The following is a 16,825-nucleotide window of genomic DNA, read 5'->3' as shown; positions in this document are numbered from 1 at the left end:
TATAGGGTGAGGCAGATAACTGGCTAATTAGAAATATATCGAGAACTAAAGGCTACAGAATTATGAAAATTGGAGTGAAGGGGTTTTGAAGAGTGATCTATTTAATGAAAATATGTTCACTTATTTGCTACTTCCGGTCATACCAGAAGTTGCTTATAACTTCGTTTTTTTAAATGGGACATCCTGTATATTTTTACATTTTTGGATTCTCCTCGATGTCTTCTTTTTTAAATATGAGGTTTTGTAATATTATACAGAGTAGTTTAAAAGATAATTACGTTTTTTTTCTAAATTTCGTAACAACATTCACTTCACACCCTGTAGAATTGTAGCAGCTTGACAACAAAAACTCTGTTTATGTTTAAATGGTTTTTAATATAATCTACTATTGTTAAGAATTGTTAGTGTAGTTAATTTTTTAATTTTAGTATACAGGGTTGGTCGAAACTCGGAAAGAGTATTCTCTGCGTTTTCTTAAATGGGACACCCTATATTTTAATATTGTAATGAAATGATATTTTATGATATTTTTTTATTTCTTAAGCATTCCCTATACCTGACTTCTTTTATTTGTGCTTAATTGTTAATTGAACTAACAATTTTAATTACGTAATTATTTAGACCTTATTGCTAATTTATTTAACTTTATTGCTAATTTTAACCTTTCACTACACGCTCTGGCGTATTTTGTGCGCCAGATATAAGAATTCTACTGAAAATATATTTAAAAATTTAATTTTTGACCATATTTATCTCTCTAACCTATCAGTGGAATGTGCTTTACAATTTGGTTTTAGTTTTGTTATAATCGGCGTTCTGGGAAGATCGTAATTTACAGTTTATTATTTGTTGTTTCCGGTGGTGGACAATATAAGCCACGATTATATTAATATAAGTAGTAATATAAGTACATATTTCAATTGTTTTTTAGTCATTGTGGCACAAAATATATTTTTCTTTATAATCAATACTTTTTCTCCTGTAAAAAACCACATTTCAAAAAATTTTTTATTAGTAATTTTATTTATCATGGAATCCAGTTATTCCATGATTCCAGTTATAAATCCCAATTGGCTTACTGAGAAGGAACTCCAAGTATTCACTGATGCTGAATAAGGTTTATAACAAACAGTTAAGTGTATTTTTTCAAAAATAAACAAAGCCGCTGTTTTTAAGTGTATTTTCTTGTGGCGTATAAAGTACGCCACGCGTGTAGTTATGATATAACTTGATGCCCGGGTAGTTAAAGGTTAAGTATCAGTCTAGATTAATATGTATTCATTTCCAAAAAAATTATTTGTGATTGAATATTTTCACGGCCAACCTAATAACTCACAATTTAAAGCAGTTAGGTATAGGGAATGCTTAAGAATGCCATAAGAGTACCATAAAATACCATTGACTTACAATACTAAAATACAGGGCGCTCCATTTAAGAAAACTCAGAAAATACTCATTGCGAGTTTCGACTTCTTCTTCTTCTTCTTCTTCTTCTTCTTCCTCTTTATAAGCAATTCTGCTTGTTCATTGGCGGATTGGTGATCTATCTCGTGCTATTTTGACCACACGTGTCTCCCCCATTCTGGTTATGTGGTTGTTCCAATCTCTTTTTCTATTTAGTGTCCATTCGTTTATACACTGTACGTTAAATTGTCTTCTAATATCTTCGCTCCTCTTTCGATCTCTAAGTGTATTTCCTGTAATTCTTCTCAGTACTCTCATCTCTGCCGTTTCCAGTAGTCTTTGTGTTGTGGCTGTATCGGGTCTTGTTTCTGATGCATATGTCATTATTGGTCTTACACTGGCTCTATAAATTCTTGACTTCATCTCAGTGTTAATAGGTCGGTTTCGCCATATAGTATTATTAAGGCATCCTGCCAGTCTATTTGCTTTTTGTACTTGATTTCTCACTTCTTTGTCTAGATCTTCGTAACTTGGCAATGTAATTCCAAGGTATTTTACTTCCATTACTTGTTCAATACTGATACCATCAATTTCTATTTTGCATCTGATTGGTTCTTTACTGATTACTATTGTTTTCTGAGATGAAATTGTCATAATATTGAATTCTTTTGCTCTTATTTTAAATCTGTGGACTTTGCACACTTTGCTTAAATCTTTGCACACTATCTTCATCTTTGGCTATCAATATTGCGTCGTTTGCGTAGCAGAATATTTTTACTTCTTTGTTTCCCATTCTATAACCTCTTCCTTTGTTGACGTTTTTGATGATTTCATCCATGATTAAATTGAAAAGCATAGGACTCAATGAGTCTCCCTGTCTTATTCCGTTGCCTATATCTATAGGTTCTGTAATTTGTCCATCTATTCTGACATCCATTTTGTTGTCTTGGTAGATGTTGTCAATAGTTTTTATGATATCTAGAGGGACTTCTCTATTATACAGAAGATGGATTACATCTTTGAGTCTTACTCTGTCAAATGCTTTCTTTAAGTGAATCCGACATAGAAATGCTGGTCTATTATACTCTAGTGATTCCTCAGTAATTTGGTTTATGACGGATATTGCATCTGTAAGCGATCTTCCAGTACGAAAACCCTGTTGTTCATCTGCTAAATTTATCCTCTGATTCATTATGTCTTGTAAGATTTTAGTTGTAAGTTTTAGGGTAGTATTTAACAAGTTGATACCTCTGTAGTTTTCTGGCTGCTTTTTATCTCCTTTTTTAAATAGTAGAATTAGTTCGCTCGTTCTCCACTCTTCCGGTCGGACGGTTTTATGATTTTGTTAATTAATGTTGTTAATTGTTCTGTCATTGCTGCTCCACAATATTTCAGTAATTCGTTTGGTATTCCATCCTTACCTGCAGCTTTTCTGTTCTTCAGCTTTTCCAGTGTTTTTCGTACTTCCTGTGCACTTATATTAACATCTTCATTTGTGGTAATTTCTGGTGTTTCCGGTTCTAGCATCATTTGTTCTTCCTCTGCATAGAGCTTTTTTAGGTAGTCAATCCATGTATCCTTTTCTATGTGTTTTGGTTCTATTAGTTCCTTTACCGCCGTTCTTTGTCCTCTTATAAAGCGCCATATTTCCTTTTGGAGACCATCATCGACCAACCCTGTATACTAAAATTAAAAAATTAGCTATACTAACAATTAATAACAATAATAGACTATATTAAAAACCATTTGAACATAAATAGAGTTTTAGATGTCAAACTAATATAATTCTAAAGGGTGTGAATGTTGCTACGAAATTAAGAAAAAGAACGTAACTATCTTTTAAAATACCCTGTATAATGTTACAAACCCTAATATTTTAAGAAAGAAGACATCGAGTAGAATCCAAAAATGTAAAAATATACAGGGTATTCCATTAAAAAAAAACGAAGTTACAAGCAACTGGTATAACCGGAAGTAGCAAATACATGAAAATATTTTCATTGAATAGATCACTCTTCAAAATCCCTTTATTCCGATTTTTTAATCCTGTTGCCTTTAGTTCTCGAGATATTTCTAATAGGACTTTTATCTGCCTCATCCTGTATGCACATACATATATACTTCTAAAACAAATCAATGACTACATTGTATAGACCTTGATCCGGCGTACCAAAAAAAGTTGATTAATAGCAAGCTGAAAATTTGTTAATAGCTTAACGGTGTCTAGTCGGATAAACTTTGATGTATGGGAACACTGGAACAGGGGAAGTTTTAATTGTGGAACAGGTGAAAAATTTGGAACATCAGACTACGAAAACGTTCCATGTATTTTGTCAGACAGAACTTCCAATTAATTTGTTACCGTTTCTTTCAATTCTCATGCAAAAATCAGATTGGTGTTTATCACCAACTGGGCATTTTAATGAGTGGAACACGAAGAACATGTCAAATGACAGAAATCATGTTGGTTAGTAATAGCAGTCTGACTTTGCATGAGAGTTTAACGAAAGGGTAACAAATCGATTGGAGGTTCTGTCCGATAAAATACATGGGACGTTTTTGTAATCTGACGTTCCATATTTTTAAACCGTTCCACAATTAAAACTTTCCCTGTTCCAGTGTTCGAGTACATCAAAGTTAGTCCGACTAGATACCGTTGAGCTATTAACAAATTTTCAGCTTGCTATTAATCAACTTTTTTTGGTACGCGGTATCCTGGTCTACTAGCCTAAAGTTGTTATTAATGTTATCTATTACAGCGACTTGCCCTTGTGAGGTTACTATTAATTTATTGATAATTACGTTTGATAATTTACTTGTTCTCTTTTCTTTTCATAGCTATACAATATAATAAGTAGGTACATGTTAAAGAACTTTATATTATTTGTTTATTTCTATCGATTTTATGTATGTTAGTCAATATCTCTTCTATTTTTATTTAATGTATTCTAGGTTAATAAGAGAACAGAAGAAGAGAAATCGTACCAAAAGACAGGAAACAAAACAGTATTTTGACTTTTTTATATATTATATAATATCTGCCCTTGCTTATGCAACTTTTATCTCCCATTAGCAAAGGATTTTCAGATGTGCGGTTTACTATTTTTTAGTATTTATTGAAACATTTTTTCTTTACTTATTATGAAAACTAGGACTCAATACAAGAAAAGGAAGACAACTACAATTTGTTTCATTTGAACTTAGAAAGACTCTCCAATTTTTTGTGTAATATTTATTTGTCTTTATATATATGGTGTTCCTTTCTGTGATAGTAAGTTACTGTATATAACATTTAAATTCTCAATGTCTGGTCTTTTGTTGAAGGTGTTCTTTGTGGTCATAATGAAACACATTTTCTAAAAAGAATCTTTTTTGTGATTTCATTCCCTTGTCAATATCTTTGCTTGGTCATACTTTGGAGTGTGACCCATCGTAGCTACATGTTTACTTAATGCGCAGACTTGTATTTTCAGTGTAGAAACAAATGTTTTCAGTGTTTTATGGTTAAAATAAAATGAATTTCCATCCAATAACGATCGAATCCCTCATTTATCCATGTATGTTTATTTTTGTGTGGACAAACATGTGCAGCAGAAATATTTAAAACAATTTATCCACCCCTTAACATATAGACTGCCACCCGCAAGTGATTCGGTTTAAACTTTTCACGAAAATATATTTCTAAGATAAATCTCGTCCCTTAACGTGTGAGTTGAGTAAATGAGCGCCTGCGATCTCAGAATGAAGAAGAGCAGCAATTTATATGTGACCTAGGAAAGTCAAGCAGAGCTTACGGGCCATCTGTTTCTAATCGATTTCTGTCTTTGATCCAGTTCACTACCCATATGTTTTCCATCCATTGGCGCGGCATATAAAATACCAACAATTTGCTAAATGTTTTAAGTCTTTAGCAATCGGAGGCAATTCCACTGATAAGCTAATAAGAAAAGATAGTAAATTACCTTCGACAGTCTAAGGGAAAGCCACATTGCGAAAGCCACATTGCACTTCAAATATTGCAATGTTTACTAAGTAAACATTATTTTTCGGTCTTTAAAACTACATTCATTTCTCGCATAATTAACAATCTAAGAGCTAACGTCCGTACACTGACAAATATCTGTCAAAGTTGACGTAAACTGGAAAGTATATCTGAATTAATAATAGACATGTACTGTATAGCTATCTCTGTCGTTCATAGCCACCTGTGATGACAATAATTTTGGATCAAACGTTATAACTCAACGAGTAATTGAGGCGCTCAGAGCAACAGTGGCCTAACCCCAAAAAACGAAGTTTTGAGATAAATGCAATATTTCCATTCGTAGTTACATTGTACCTACTTATGGGATGGCGCTACAAATTATGTAGGGCCAATTAGCCAAATATGGAGATAGGTTGTACAGACCCTTGATAATAGGAAGATGTTGCTTCTTTTATTAATATACATATTAATCTAAAAATGCTTAATTTGTGGGTTAGGCGACTGTTGCTCCTGAGCGCCTCAATTTGTTTAAGGGGAACGGAGCAAAATGTAAAATTTTGACGCATGTCCAAATTTTCAATGTGTTTTAAATGTATTTATTTTTTTCGAATCCTGAGAAAACTAATAGGTTTTTTTAATTTAAACGCAGAATGAAAGACTACTGTATTACCGAGAACCGAAAGTGAAAAATTCTTTTGATTGAAATAATTGCAATTAAAAATTACACTAAATTTTTTCTTATATTTTCAGCCCTGTAACTTAATAAAATAATCATTATAGAAGTTGTCAGGGACTTTCGGCCCTCGCTAATAAAGTTATCTTTCATTCTGCGTTTAAATTTTTCAAAAATATTTATTAGTTTGCTCAGAATTCAAAAAAAAAATAATACATTTAAAACACATTGAAAATTTTGACATGTGTCAAAATGTTGCATTTTGCTCCGTTCCCCTTAAGATAGCCAAATTAAATGAACTATTTTTTATGGAAGGATACTCTACTTCTTGTTTTGTCAATAATTTCTCTAACAACTAATAATTTACTGACTGTATTTTTATTAATCTTTGAAAACAAAAATGCACTTCAATGAACGTCAATGCTTATTGACCTGTTAAAACTCGCATTGTTTTGGTAATGATCCGCCTTTTTCTGCTTTTAGTATACATATACATATGACTTTGTCTGTTGTTCAATTTTCTTCCGGTGAGTAGCTGTTCTGTCGGTTTCGTGCGTCAGTTCGTGTCCCACTAATCCTCTTCTTATTGAAGAACTATTTTTTGCCATTTGGTTCGTATGATGGTTCCATTCTACTCATTTCATTCTCATCCATTCCTTGATGTTCTTCACTTTATATGCTCGTCATATATCTGTGCATCTAGCTGTCCCGCAGTGTCTTGCCATCCATTTTTCTTTGTTTTTATATCTGTTTATAGCATTTCTTTTTGTTCCATTTGTGTCAGGTTATGTTCCTGCAGTATAATATGTCATTATTATTGGTCTGATGACTATTTTGTAAATCCTGCCTTTTATTTCTTTCCCGATATTTTTTTATTTTAATTTCCTTCTATTTAGGGATCCCGAGGCTCTATTTGCTTTATTCGCTTGATAGTCCACTTCTGTTTCGGGCTTTCCGTAGCTAGATCGTGTGATGCCGAGATATTTAAATTCATCAACTATTCTATATTTGATCCTTAAGCTCCAATTTACATGTTTAATTTGCTCTTGTGATCATGCACATTTTCTTTTTTGAGGAAATTAATATGTTAATTTTCTGGCGGTCATATTAAGTTGTGCAGTATACACTGTAAATCATCTTCATTTTGATAGATTAGTATTCTGTGCCGTCTGTGTATCCATGATCAAGTGGAACAATAAAGGGCTCAAGGAATCCCTCTCTCTTATCCCACTGCCAGCTTCAATTAAGGCAGTTTGTTCTTCTTTTACTTTTACTCTTGTTGTATTATCTTCGTAGATATATCCGATCGTTTTGTTTTTCCCTAGAGCTATCTCGCTTGCATACAATAAGTAGAAAACGTTATTTAATTTGGCTCTTTAAGATGCCTTCTTAATGTCCACCAAACACAAATATGTCAGAAGTTTTCAACCTAATATAACCATTAATAATGTGAAAAATGTGAAAAATATTAATAAAAGATTTTTAATTGAAAAATTATTGGAACAACCGAAGAAGAATATAATCACATAAAAGCATGCATAAAACAAGCAGCACAAGAAGCACTAGGAAACTTAGAAAAGGGAAAGAAACCAGAATGGTGGGATAAAGATATCGAAGAGAAAATAGAGAAGAAAAAACAACTTCACCTACAACGTCTACAAAATCAGAAAAACGTTGAGATTCAACAACAATACAGGGACCTAAATAGAGAAGTAAAAAGAGAAGTGATTAAAAGAAAAAACGCAACCTGGATCAAAAACTGTGAATACATAGATCAACAATTAGGAGGAACTAGGAGTTCAGAAGCATGGAAGATGATAAAGAATGTCAGAACATCACATAAAGGTGGACACACAATTAAGAGTTTATCTGATGCCGAATGGGAACAACATTTTAAGGAATTATGGGTAGAAAAACGACCACAATACATAACAAGAATACAAGAAAAAGAGAATGATATACAGAGTGAACACGAAATACAACTAGATAAAACCAAAGTGGAAGAAGCTATTAAAAATATGAAATCCCGGAAAGCACCCGGAGCTGGAGGAATTAATCCTGAATTAATAAAATATGGACCACCCAAACTATGGGATATGCATAAAAATGGTATACATTTTTATTTTTATTAGTATTACTCCTATGAAGTAACTAGGTCCATTTTTCCGTTGGAACTTTACCAAGCTGTAGACGGGGTTGTGAATTGCAACTTTTTAGAATTCTCGCTTGTCTTCACTGCAGCATCCATTTGACTTTGCAATTTTTAGAAGCCATGGAGGTGTTACCAGGGAAATGGACCACTAAATTTTGAATTAAAAATCTTTTATTATAATATTAATATTTTTAATATTTTTCAATATTATTAATGTTTATATTAGGTTGAAATCTTTGCCTTTCAGTGGCCAGATGACGCCAGTCACCTACTGCATTAACGTCAGTTGCAATGTGGGGATAAACTCTCGTTGTTGCTCACTTCGAGTATGGAGCAGCAGGCCTACGCCTCTCCGATGATGACTCCAATAAGAGTCGAAAATCGTCAATTCAGAGTGCTGGTTTGCGCTCCCTGTTCTAATTGAAAAATAGGACAGTTTTGCCTTCGCCTTGCAACTGAATAAAATTGGTATATATTTTTATTTTTTTTGCAAATAAATATGTCAATTTGATATATTCTATTGATATCTCCTTCTCATTTCTTAATATAAATATAGATTGCGTGCATGCCCTAAAGTCGAAAACATTGATTTTCTTCTGCTAGTGTTATAATTTTATGTAGTTTATATGTTATCACTATAGATGTTAATTTTAGTGTTTCGTCTAATAAATCAATTTCTCTGTGGTTCTCCGGGTCCAATTTTTTTCCCTTTTTAAGGGAGGTGTTAGGATTCTTGATCGCCATTCTTGTGGTATTCTCTTTTGTTCTACTACTTTTTGAATTTATTTGAAGAGTTGATTGGTCAGATCTGGACCTCCATAGATTAGGAGTTCGTTAGGTGTTGTGTCCTACGTATACTGAGGATTCTCTATTTTTTAATTTTCTTAATTCTTCCTTTACAATTTCTGGTGTTCACGATCCTCACTTTTAGTTAATATATATCGAAAGTAGTCTGCCCATGTTTTCTTCTTAATTTGTCTTGTTTTTATTAGTTCGTTCATCTATTTTCTGTATCATGTAATCATTCTGCGTATTTTTCTTTGTGTTTCGTAAAAGTCGTGTTGTTCCTATTTTGAGAAGCTCTCCCAGTTTTGCCTTTTTATCCGCCTGACCAATGTATTTGTTTCATTTCGGATTAATTTATAATAGTTGTATGAATGTTGGTTGACTATTGTGTCTGTTGTATTGGGTATTGTAAAAAGACTTTTTTCTTTTCTTCATATTGTGTCTTCACTTCCTCTCTAAACCATAGATTTTTTTTGATATGTCAGTGTTCGTTATTTTCCTCCCTCCAAGTGTTCCTGTTGCTGTATAATTATGCTCTTTTCAAGTTTTTTCCAGCTTTCCTTGATGTTATCGCTTTTTAATATTTTATTCTTAGTAATCTTCTCTGAAACGTGTTTTTTGTATCAGTAGGTATTCCGGATTTCGCCTTCGACATTGATTTTTTTTGTATTGGTGCTGGTCTCTTGGAAGTTGATGGGCGGTTCGGTCTGATGCGACTTGACTATAGGTTGTAACAGGTTTTTAATCGCAGTTTCGCTTCTTGACAAGGTTTCACGCGATCTTACTGCTATGTGTCACATCCATTTTCTCCAACGAGTCTTTCGATTTTCGCTCCTTCCCTTAACTCATTGTATTTTTCTCCACTTTCTATAGTTTCCTCAATAAAATGATCGGTTTCAAACAGTCTCTCTTTACTTAAATACCTCGTCCATCGCCGTTAAGGTCCGGCACCTATCGGTGTCTATTGTCTATTGTCTGTTGTCTACAGCCTCTAGTAATATCTAATACAACAAAAAAGAGTTCAAAATTTGGTTAATAGTCCAGTCGGGTTAGACGAATAACAGGCCTAACCTTGCATTAGGAGCTGCCCCAAATTTTATTTTTCTAATCTTTAGGGAGGGTCAATACTAGTATAAATTTAAAATCTCGACTGAATTCCACCGTTGCGTTAGCCGCCATCTTGATTTTAAACGAGAACCGTTTTTGCTCAATATCTCCGCCCTTTTTAAATTTTTGACAAAAAGTGTAGAAACTGAAATTGTTGAAAATTCATTTTCTATAATTTTATTAATTACAATTTTTTTGGTGCGATCGATATTTTCCGAGTTATGAGGTGAAAATAGTGAGAGTTGGAGCATAATTATTGAATTATTGAATTATCTCGTTTATTATTAGTTCTACAACAAATATGCATCTATACAAAAATGAAGAGAATTAAATTCTACACAATTTTGATCTCTTTCATTTTTTGCTAAAATTAATATTTAAGGTAGTACGTATGCGGTAATAGCGCGAGCGTAAGACCGGATTGATTTTATAGCAATTATTTTTGTTCAATATCCACTCCATTTTCAACTAAAATTGTTCAACATAAAATTTCCTACAATTTCTTTTTAACAATTTTTTTCATACGGTTGATATTTTCCGAGTTACATGGGAAAATAATAAAAGTGGTGGGGGAAGCATAATTATTGAATTGAATTTTGTTTCCGAGCTGCCCCAAATTTTATAATTCTATCCTTTAGCAGAGATCAATAGTAGTGTAAATTTAAAATCTCGACTGAATTCCGCGGTTGCATTAGCCGCCATATTGATTTTAAATGAGAACTGTTGTTGCTTAATATCTCCGCCATTTTCAACTTTTCAACATAAATGGTGGGAAAGAAAATTGTTGGAAATGCAATTTCCTACAATTTCTTTGGCACAATTTTTTATACGATCAATATTCTCCGAAAAGGAGGGAAAATAATGGAAGCGGAGGGGAAGCATAATTATTGAATTGTCTCATTTATTAATAATTTTACGACATAATTGTACATAAACAAAAATAAAGAGAATTATATTTTATACAATTTTTGAAACTTCCAATGAAACATCAACCAAACTAAGTATATAAAAGACATAAAAAGACATTATATGCATTAAGTTCACTTAATTTTATTAACTAGCTGGTTTGATTGGTTGAATTTGTCTGTCGATATTTTAAGTTTTATGTCAGCTAATATATCGTGATGTTTCAAAAATTTTTTTTTAATTTTGTACCCTGTTGGGGGAATTTTCCCATCCCCCCCTGTAGACCCGCCACTGGTTCTCTCGAAAATTGTAGTAAATCGTAATTGCAATAATTTCAATTCTTACACTTTTTGTCGAAAAGTTGAAAATGGCGGAGATATTGAACAAAAACCATTGCTACAAAATCAATCAGGTCTTACGCTCGCACATTTACCACCTACGTACTACCTTAAATATTGATTTTATCAAAAAAATGTACGACATCAGAATTGTACAAAATTTAATTATCTTCATTTTTGTATAGGTATATATTTGTTGTAAAACTAATAATAAACGAGATAATTCAATAATTCAATAATTATGCTACAACTGTCACTATTTTTCCCTCATAACTCGGAAAATATCGACCGCACGAAAAAAATTATAATAAATGAAACTATAGAAAATCGTATTTTTAACAATTTCAGTTTCTTCATTTTTTGTCAAAAAATTGAAAATTGCGGAGATATTGTGCAAAAACGGTTCCCGTTAAAAATCAAGATGGCGGCTAACGCAACGGCGGAATTCAGTCGAGATTTTAAATTTATACTAATATTGACCCTTCCTAAAGATTAGAAAAATAAAATTTGGGGCAGCTCCTAATGCAAGGCCAAATGCTATCCCGACTGGGCTATAATTTATGTAACGAAGTTGATTGTACGCCATTGGCTTATAATAAAATCTCCAAAGAAAAGATTTTGAATTATATTGCTTGCGTATACTCGAGCCGATGCCGAACGTGTGTAGCATTTTTATTTTGGGATAAATTCGTGTTTCGCCACAATTACGGGCTGTCATCCTAAATTTTCGAAAGGTTTATCTTTTCTGCATACAAATTTGGTCCTCCAATTCCCATTCAAGAAAAAAACAATTAATTATTAAAATCATTGTCGTACCTTTGTAATGGGATTTAAATGTGGATACTGTAGATTAGTTGATAAGTAAAATGTCTAATCAAAGAGTATGCATGCAGAGTGAGACTTTAGTGTGAGGTGTACCCACTGGTCGTAAGAAGTCTGAAAAAAATGATTAAGGTAAAAGTTATGGTATAGATAGGACCGTACTTTAAAAATATTTTCAAATATACAAGGCTATCCATATTGACAGGATGGATCAAACCTACCTTTTTTAAAGGAACACTATATATTTTTACATTTTTATACTTTTTGAATTTTTCGGATCATCTGGATAAATGAGTTCAGCAAGTAAATTCTCTTTCATTTTTTCATCTTACAATTAGCTCATAGATCTTGAAAAACCTACAGCTAATATGCTCATGAACTAGTTGTCTGTATCCTTTCACCATATGTGTTGATTAAACATAAGCTTATTATGCAGCCTTCTCCCACGTTCTCAGTGACCCTGAAACTTCAGTAAATTTCCCATTTTACTCTTACTATGGTATACTTGTTACTATATAGGCTTTTAACTATAGTGGAGTCACTGAAGGTGGATATGAGCTATTACCTCCGATTTCGTTCAACCTCCATCGATTTGCATGAAAATCGGTGAGTGGTTAGAGGATGTCTCAAGAAACAAAGGTGACATGGTGCCAACTTGCGCTTTTACCCTGGGGTTGGATGCCACCCCTTCTCGGCTTGAAAATTATTTTATTAAAAATAACCCCGTAATTAGATAGGGGGAAAAATTATAAGCAAAATTTGTTATATAAACTTATTAAAATAAATCAAAACTTTTTGAGTTATTAAAGATCAAAAATTTTAATTTTTTTTAAGAAAAATGCATGTTTTTAGCCGATTTTGCATAGATAACTCAAAAAGTATAAGTTTTACAAAAAAGTTATTACCAAAATTAAAGCCAATAAAAAATTAAATAAACTCCTTACTGAAAAAACTTTTAATATTAACTAAAAGTGAGTTATAGGTAATTGAATGCAAATTTTTTTCGGCGGGTACCCAAATCTAAGTATTCAGGCTTAAATTACGGGAAAATGGTGCATTTTATAACATAAACTTATTAAACATTTGTGACAGTACTTAAAAATATCTATCAAATGAGATACTGAAGAAGTTAATAGCATTAAAATTTATGCTCCAAAAATTTTTTAAACTTCCAAAAAATGTTACCTTTTTTTTCAATAACTCCGTTGATTTTTAAGAAATCAGGTTCACATAAAAACGGTTTGAAAGGTAATTTTAAACGCTATTAAAAAGCGTTAAATTTAGTCTTTCAAACTCCTTACTTTTTTAAAAATCAAAGATTAAATGGCCACGCTTACATGTTTCTCGCAGCAAAATTTAAGATTTAAACGTTTCTATCTCGGTTATTTTTCACCCTACAGAAATGGTAAAAGGTATAATATTTGATATAGAAAAAACTAAAATTTGGGTATTTACCATTTTTTACGTATATTGAGTGTTTTTATAGTTATTATCAAAAGAAAATGAAAATGACGATAATTTTAAAAATTCTTTTTTTTTAGATTATATCTTTTTTTCAAAAATATGCATTCTAAACCGGTGAAAATTGCTAAAATCATTAATTATGCTAATACTAAGAAATTTTTGTAAGAATTACTATCAATTTTAATTTTTGTGGAAATAGCGTATGTTTTATTTTTCACTTTTTCCTAAAAAATTCGAAAGGTTTCTTTTAGTTTCATCAAAACTTGCTTAATTTTGATGCTATTAACTTCTTCTGGAGCTCATTTGTTGGGTATTCTGAGGTACTTTGATAAGCGTTTAACAGGTATATTTTATAAAATGCATCGTTTTCCCCTCATTTAAGCTTGAATAATTGGATTTGAGTACTCATCGAAAAAAATATACATTCAATTACCTATAACTCACTTTGAATTAACATTAGTTTAGTACTTTGAGTGAATAATGGATTCATTTTTTTATTGTCTTCAGTTTTGGTAAAAATAACTTTTTTGTAAAAGCTAATAGTTTTTGAGTTATACGTGAAAAACAGCATTAAAACATGCTTTTTTTACGAAAAAATAAAATTTTTGATCTTTAATAACTCAAAAAGTAGTGACTTATGTTAATAACTTAATATAACAAATGTTGCTTAGAATTTGTCCCTCTATCGATTTATGGTATTATTTTTAATAAAATAATTTTCACCCCAGAAAAGGGGTGGCATCCACCCCCAGCCTAAAAGCGGAAGTTGGCATCATGTCACCTTTGTTCCTTGAGGTATCCTCTAACTGCTTGCCAATTTTCATGAAAATCGATGCAGGTTCAACGAAATCGGAGGTAAAAACCTTCAGCGACTGCACTATTAACAATAGAGGTTGATGCGGGATTCCCATTTAGTATAAAACCTGGCATATTTGATATTTTACATCAGGTGATTAGATATATGGCTTTTCTCTAGTCTACGAAGCACATAATATATCGTAATGTTTTTTTTTTCGGGATTTTCATATAATCTGCCTTACGTTTAAAATTTGTTCCTTGTGGCCACATCTGGGGGCGAAAACTTCAAGAAACGTATCTAGGATGATGAATACATGAGATCTTAGGCTCAGAACAGGAAGTAAAATGTAGAATAGAACAGGTCAGAAACGCAGATCTAAAAATTCTTTTTTTTATTTACAATTTTTCACCAACTGAGATCTTGATATAACTTTACGATATCTCATGATAAAATGCTACATACACAATACCCTACTACACGGCGTGGAAGCCTGGACCATGACAATTAGCTCTTTGCGACGCCTGGAAATCTTTAAGATGTGTCTATTCCGCGGAACTTAAAAATTTCATATTCAAGGTGTGCAAGTACTTGGAAGGGACACGAGAAACAATCGTGCGCGAATAGCGGAGAAATCTTGCAAGTTTCCTAAATAAATCATATTGTCAATTGAAATTGTCAAATTGACGTATATTTCATACCTACTTTCATTGAAGAAAAAAAGTATATGTTGTTCTGCAATATTGATATGATAAGCAATTATCATATAAAAGTAAATTTAAATAATTGTATTTTGCTTGCAGTACTGTATTTTAATAATTAATTTTATTTACTACATACAATTGTTTGATAGTGATTTTGTCCAATTTGCAGGCCATTTACCTTTCTCTCATACTCATCGACACATTTGCATCAAGAGCCCAAATTTCATCAAGAGCCCAAATTATTTCAATTATTACCTGGACCAGGGGTTTTATGAATTTTTTGACTTATAGTTAGTTACAGCTTCAAATTCACTATGGAGAAGCTACGTCATTTTATTTCTCAAAACTTATCATTTTATTATTGTGGACCGTATGTACTCTTCTCTATCATCAACATTTCACAATATTCTTTTCACTTGTGCAATAATATATGTTTGTCCATAAAAGCGGTATAAAACGGGAGACTATTATTATAATATTTTTGTCCTCTTTAGAAGTAATTAGAGTACATTAGTATTTTTAATAGCAAAGTGGTTTGTTCTATACTCTATACCTTTTGCAAATTTTATTTGAACGTTCAGCGCTTACATGCCCCTTTCTAATTTTCATTACTAGGCAAATATGCAAATAAAAAGGTATAAAATATGCGCAAAAATATGCAGTATTTTATGTAAAAATATGCATGTTTACCTAGAAAATATGCATGTAATAAAAAAAAATTTGGCAATAATTTTTATTTACAAAAATATTTATATATTATGAAATAATATAGTCACATGTTTTATTAATTGACATGTATGTATGTATTTTACAAACCAAGTTTATTTAATTAAATATTTAAATATTTTAACAAACAAATAATATTATTTAGAATTGTGGTAACAATAAATTTCCAAATGGTGTTCAAAATTTTCTAACAAAAACTTATGGTTTCTATCTGAGTACACATTGCCACAAAATGAGCAATAAACTTTATCTATATCCACACATAGCTCTTTGAAAAAAGGTTTTATCCAAGTTGAAACACAGTTTATTTTCGGCATTTTCAAAGCACAATAATTATTCACAAATTACAAAGACACGTATTCAGGCCTTTAATTTTACAATAGTAAAATTGACCCTCAAAATAAAATTTTTTACCCTCTGTATAACTTGCAAATTTTGGAACCCTTATATTCAAGGAAAAAACGTGACACTATAGGCCGCTATCTTTTTTAATAGTTTGGTCTACATTCCGATACCAAAAATTTGAATACCAAGATAGGATAAAACAAAATTAAATATGTATTGGGATTTCCAAGCTCTTTGTTACATGAATGTAAAAATGGGTATATACAACCAAAATTTCAAGTTACATTTCAAATTTCAAAAAACTTTGAAATGTTTGCATTTTTTATGCATAATATGCAAAATATACAATTTTCATATTTGCCTTAGCCTAGTCATTACTCAACTATTTAATTTTAAACACTTCCTCTCCTATATTTTAGTCTACAGTAATGAGCGTACTAATAACCGGCAGAAGAGCACAAAAGATGGAAAACGTATTAAGTCGTGAGATAAAAAGAAATTAAACTAGTCGAGCTGGGAAATTTAGCGATATTAACCTATTAATTTACATTATATTTATTGTTTCCCACCTTTAGACGTATCAGAGGAGTATGTCAACTACAATTGTCACTGTCAGT

Source organism: Diabrotica virgifera, chromosome 7 (genome assembly GCF_917563875.1).
Source record: "Diabrotica virgifera virgifera chromosome 7, PGI_DIABVI_V3a".
NCBI classification, from domain to species: domain Eukaryota; kingdom Metazoa; phylum Arthropoda; class Insecta; order Coleoptera; family Chrysomelidae; genus Diabrotica; species Diabrotica virgifera.
Note: the sequence above shows the minus strand (reverse complement) of the source record.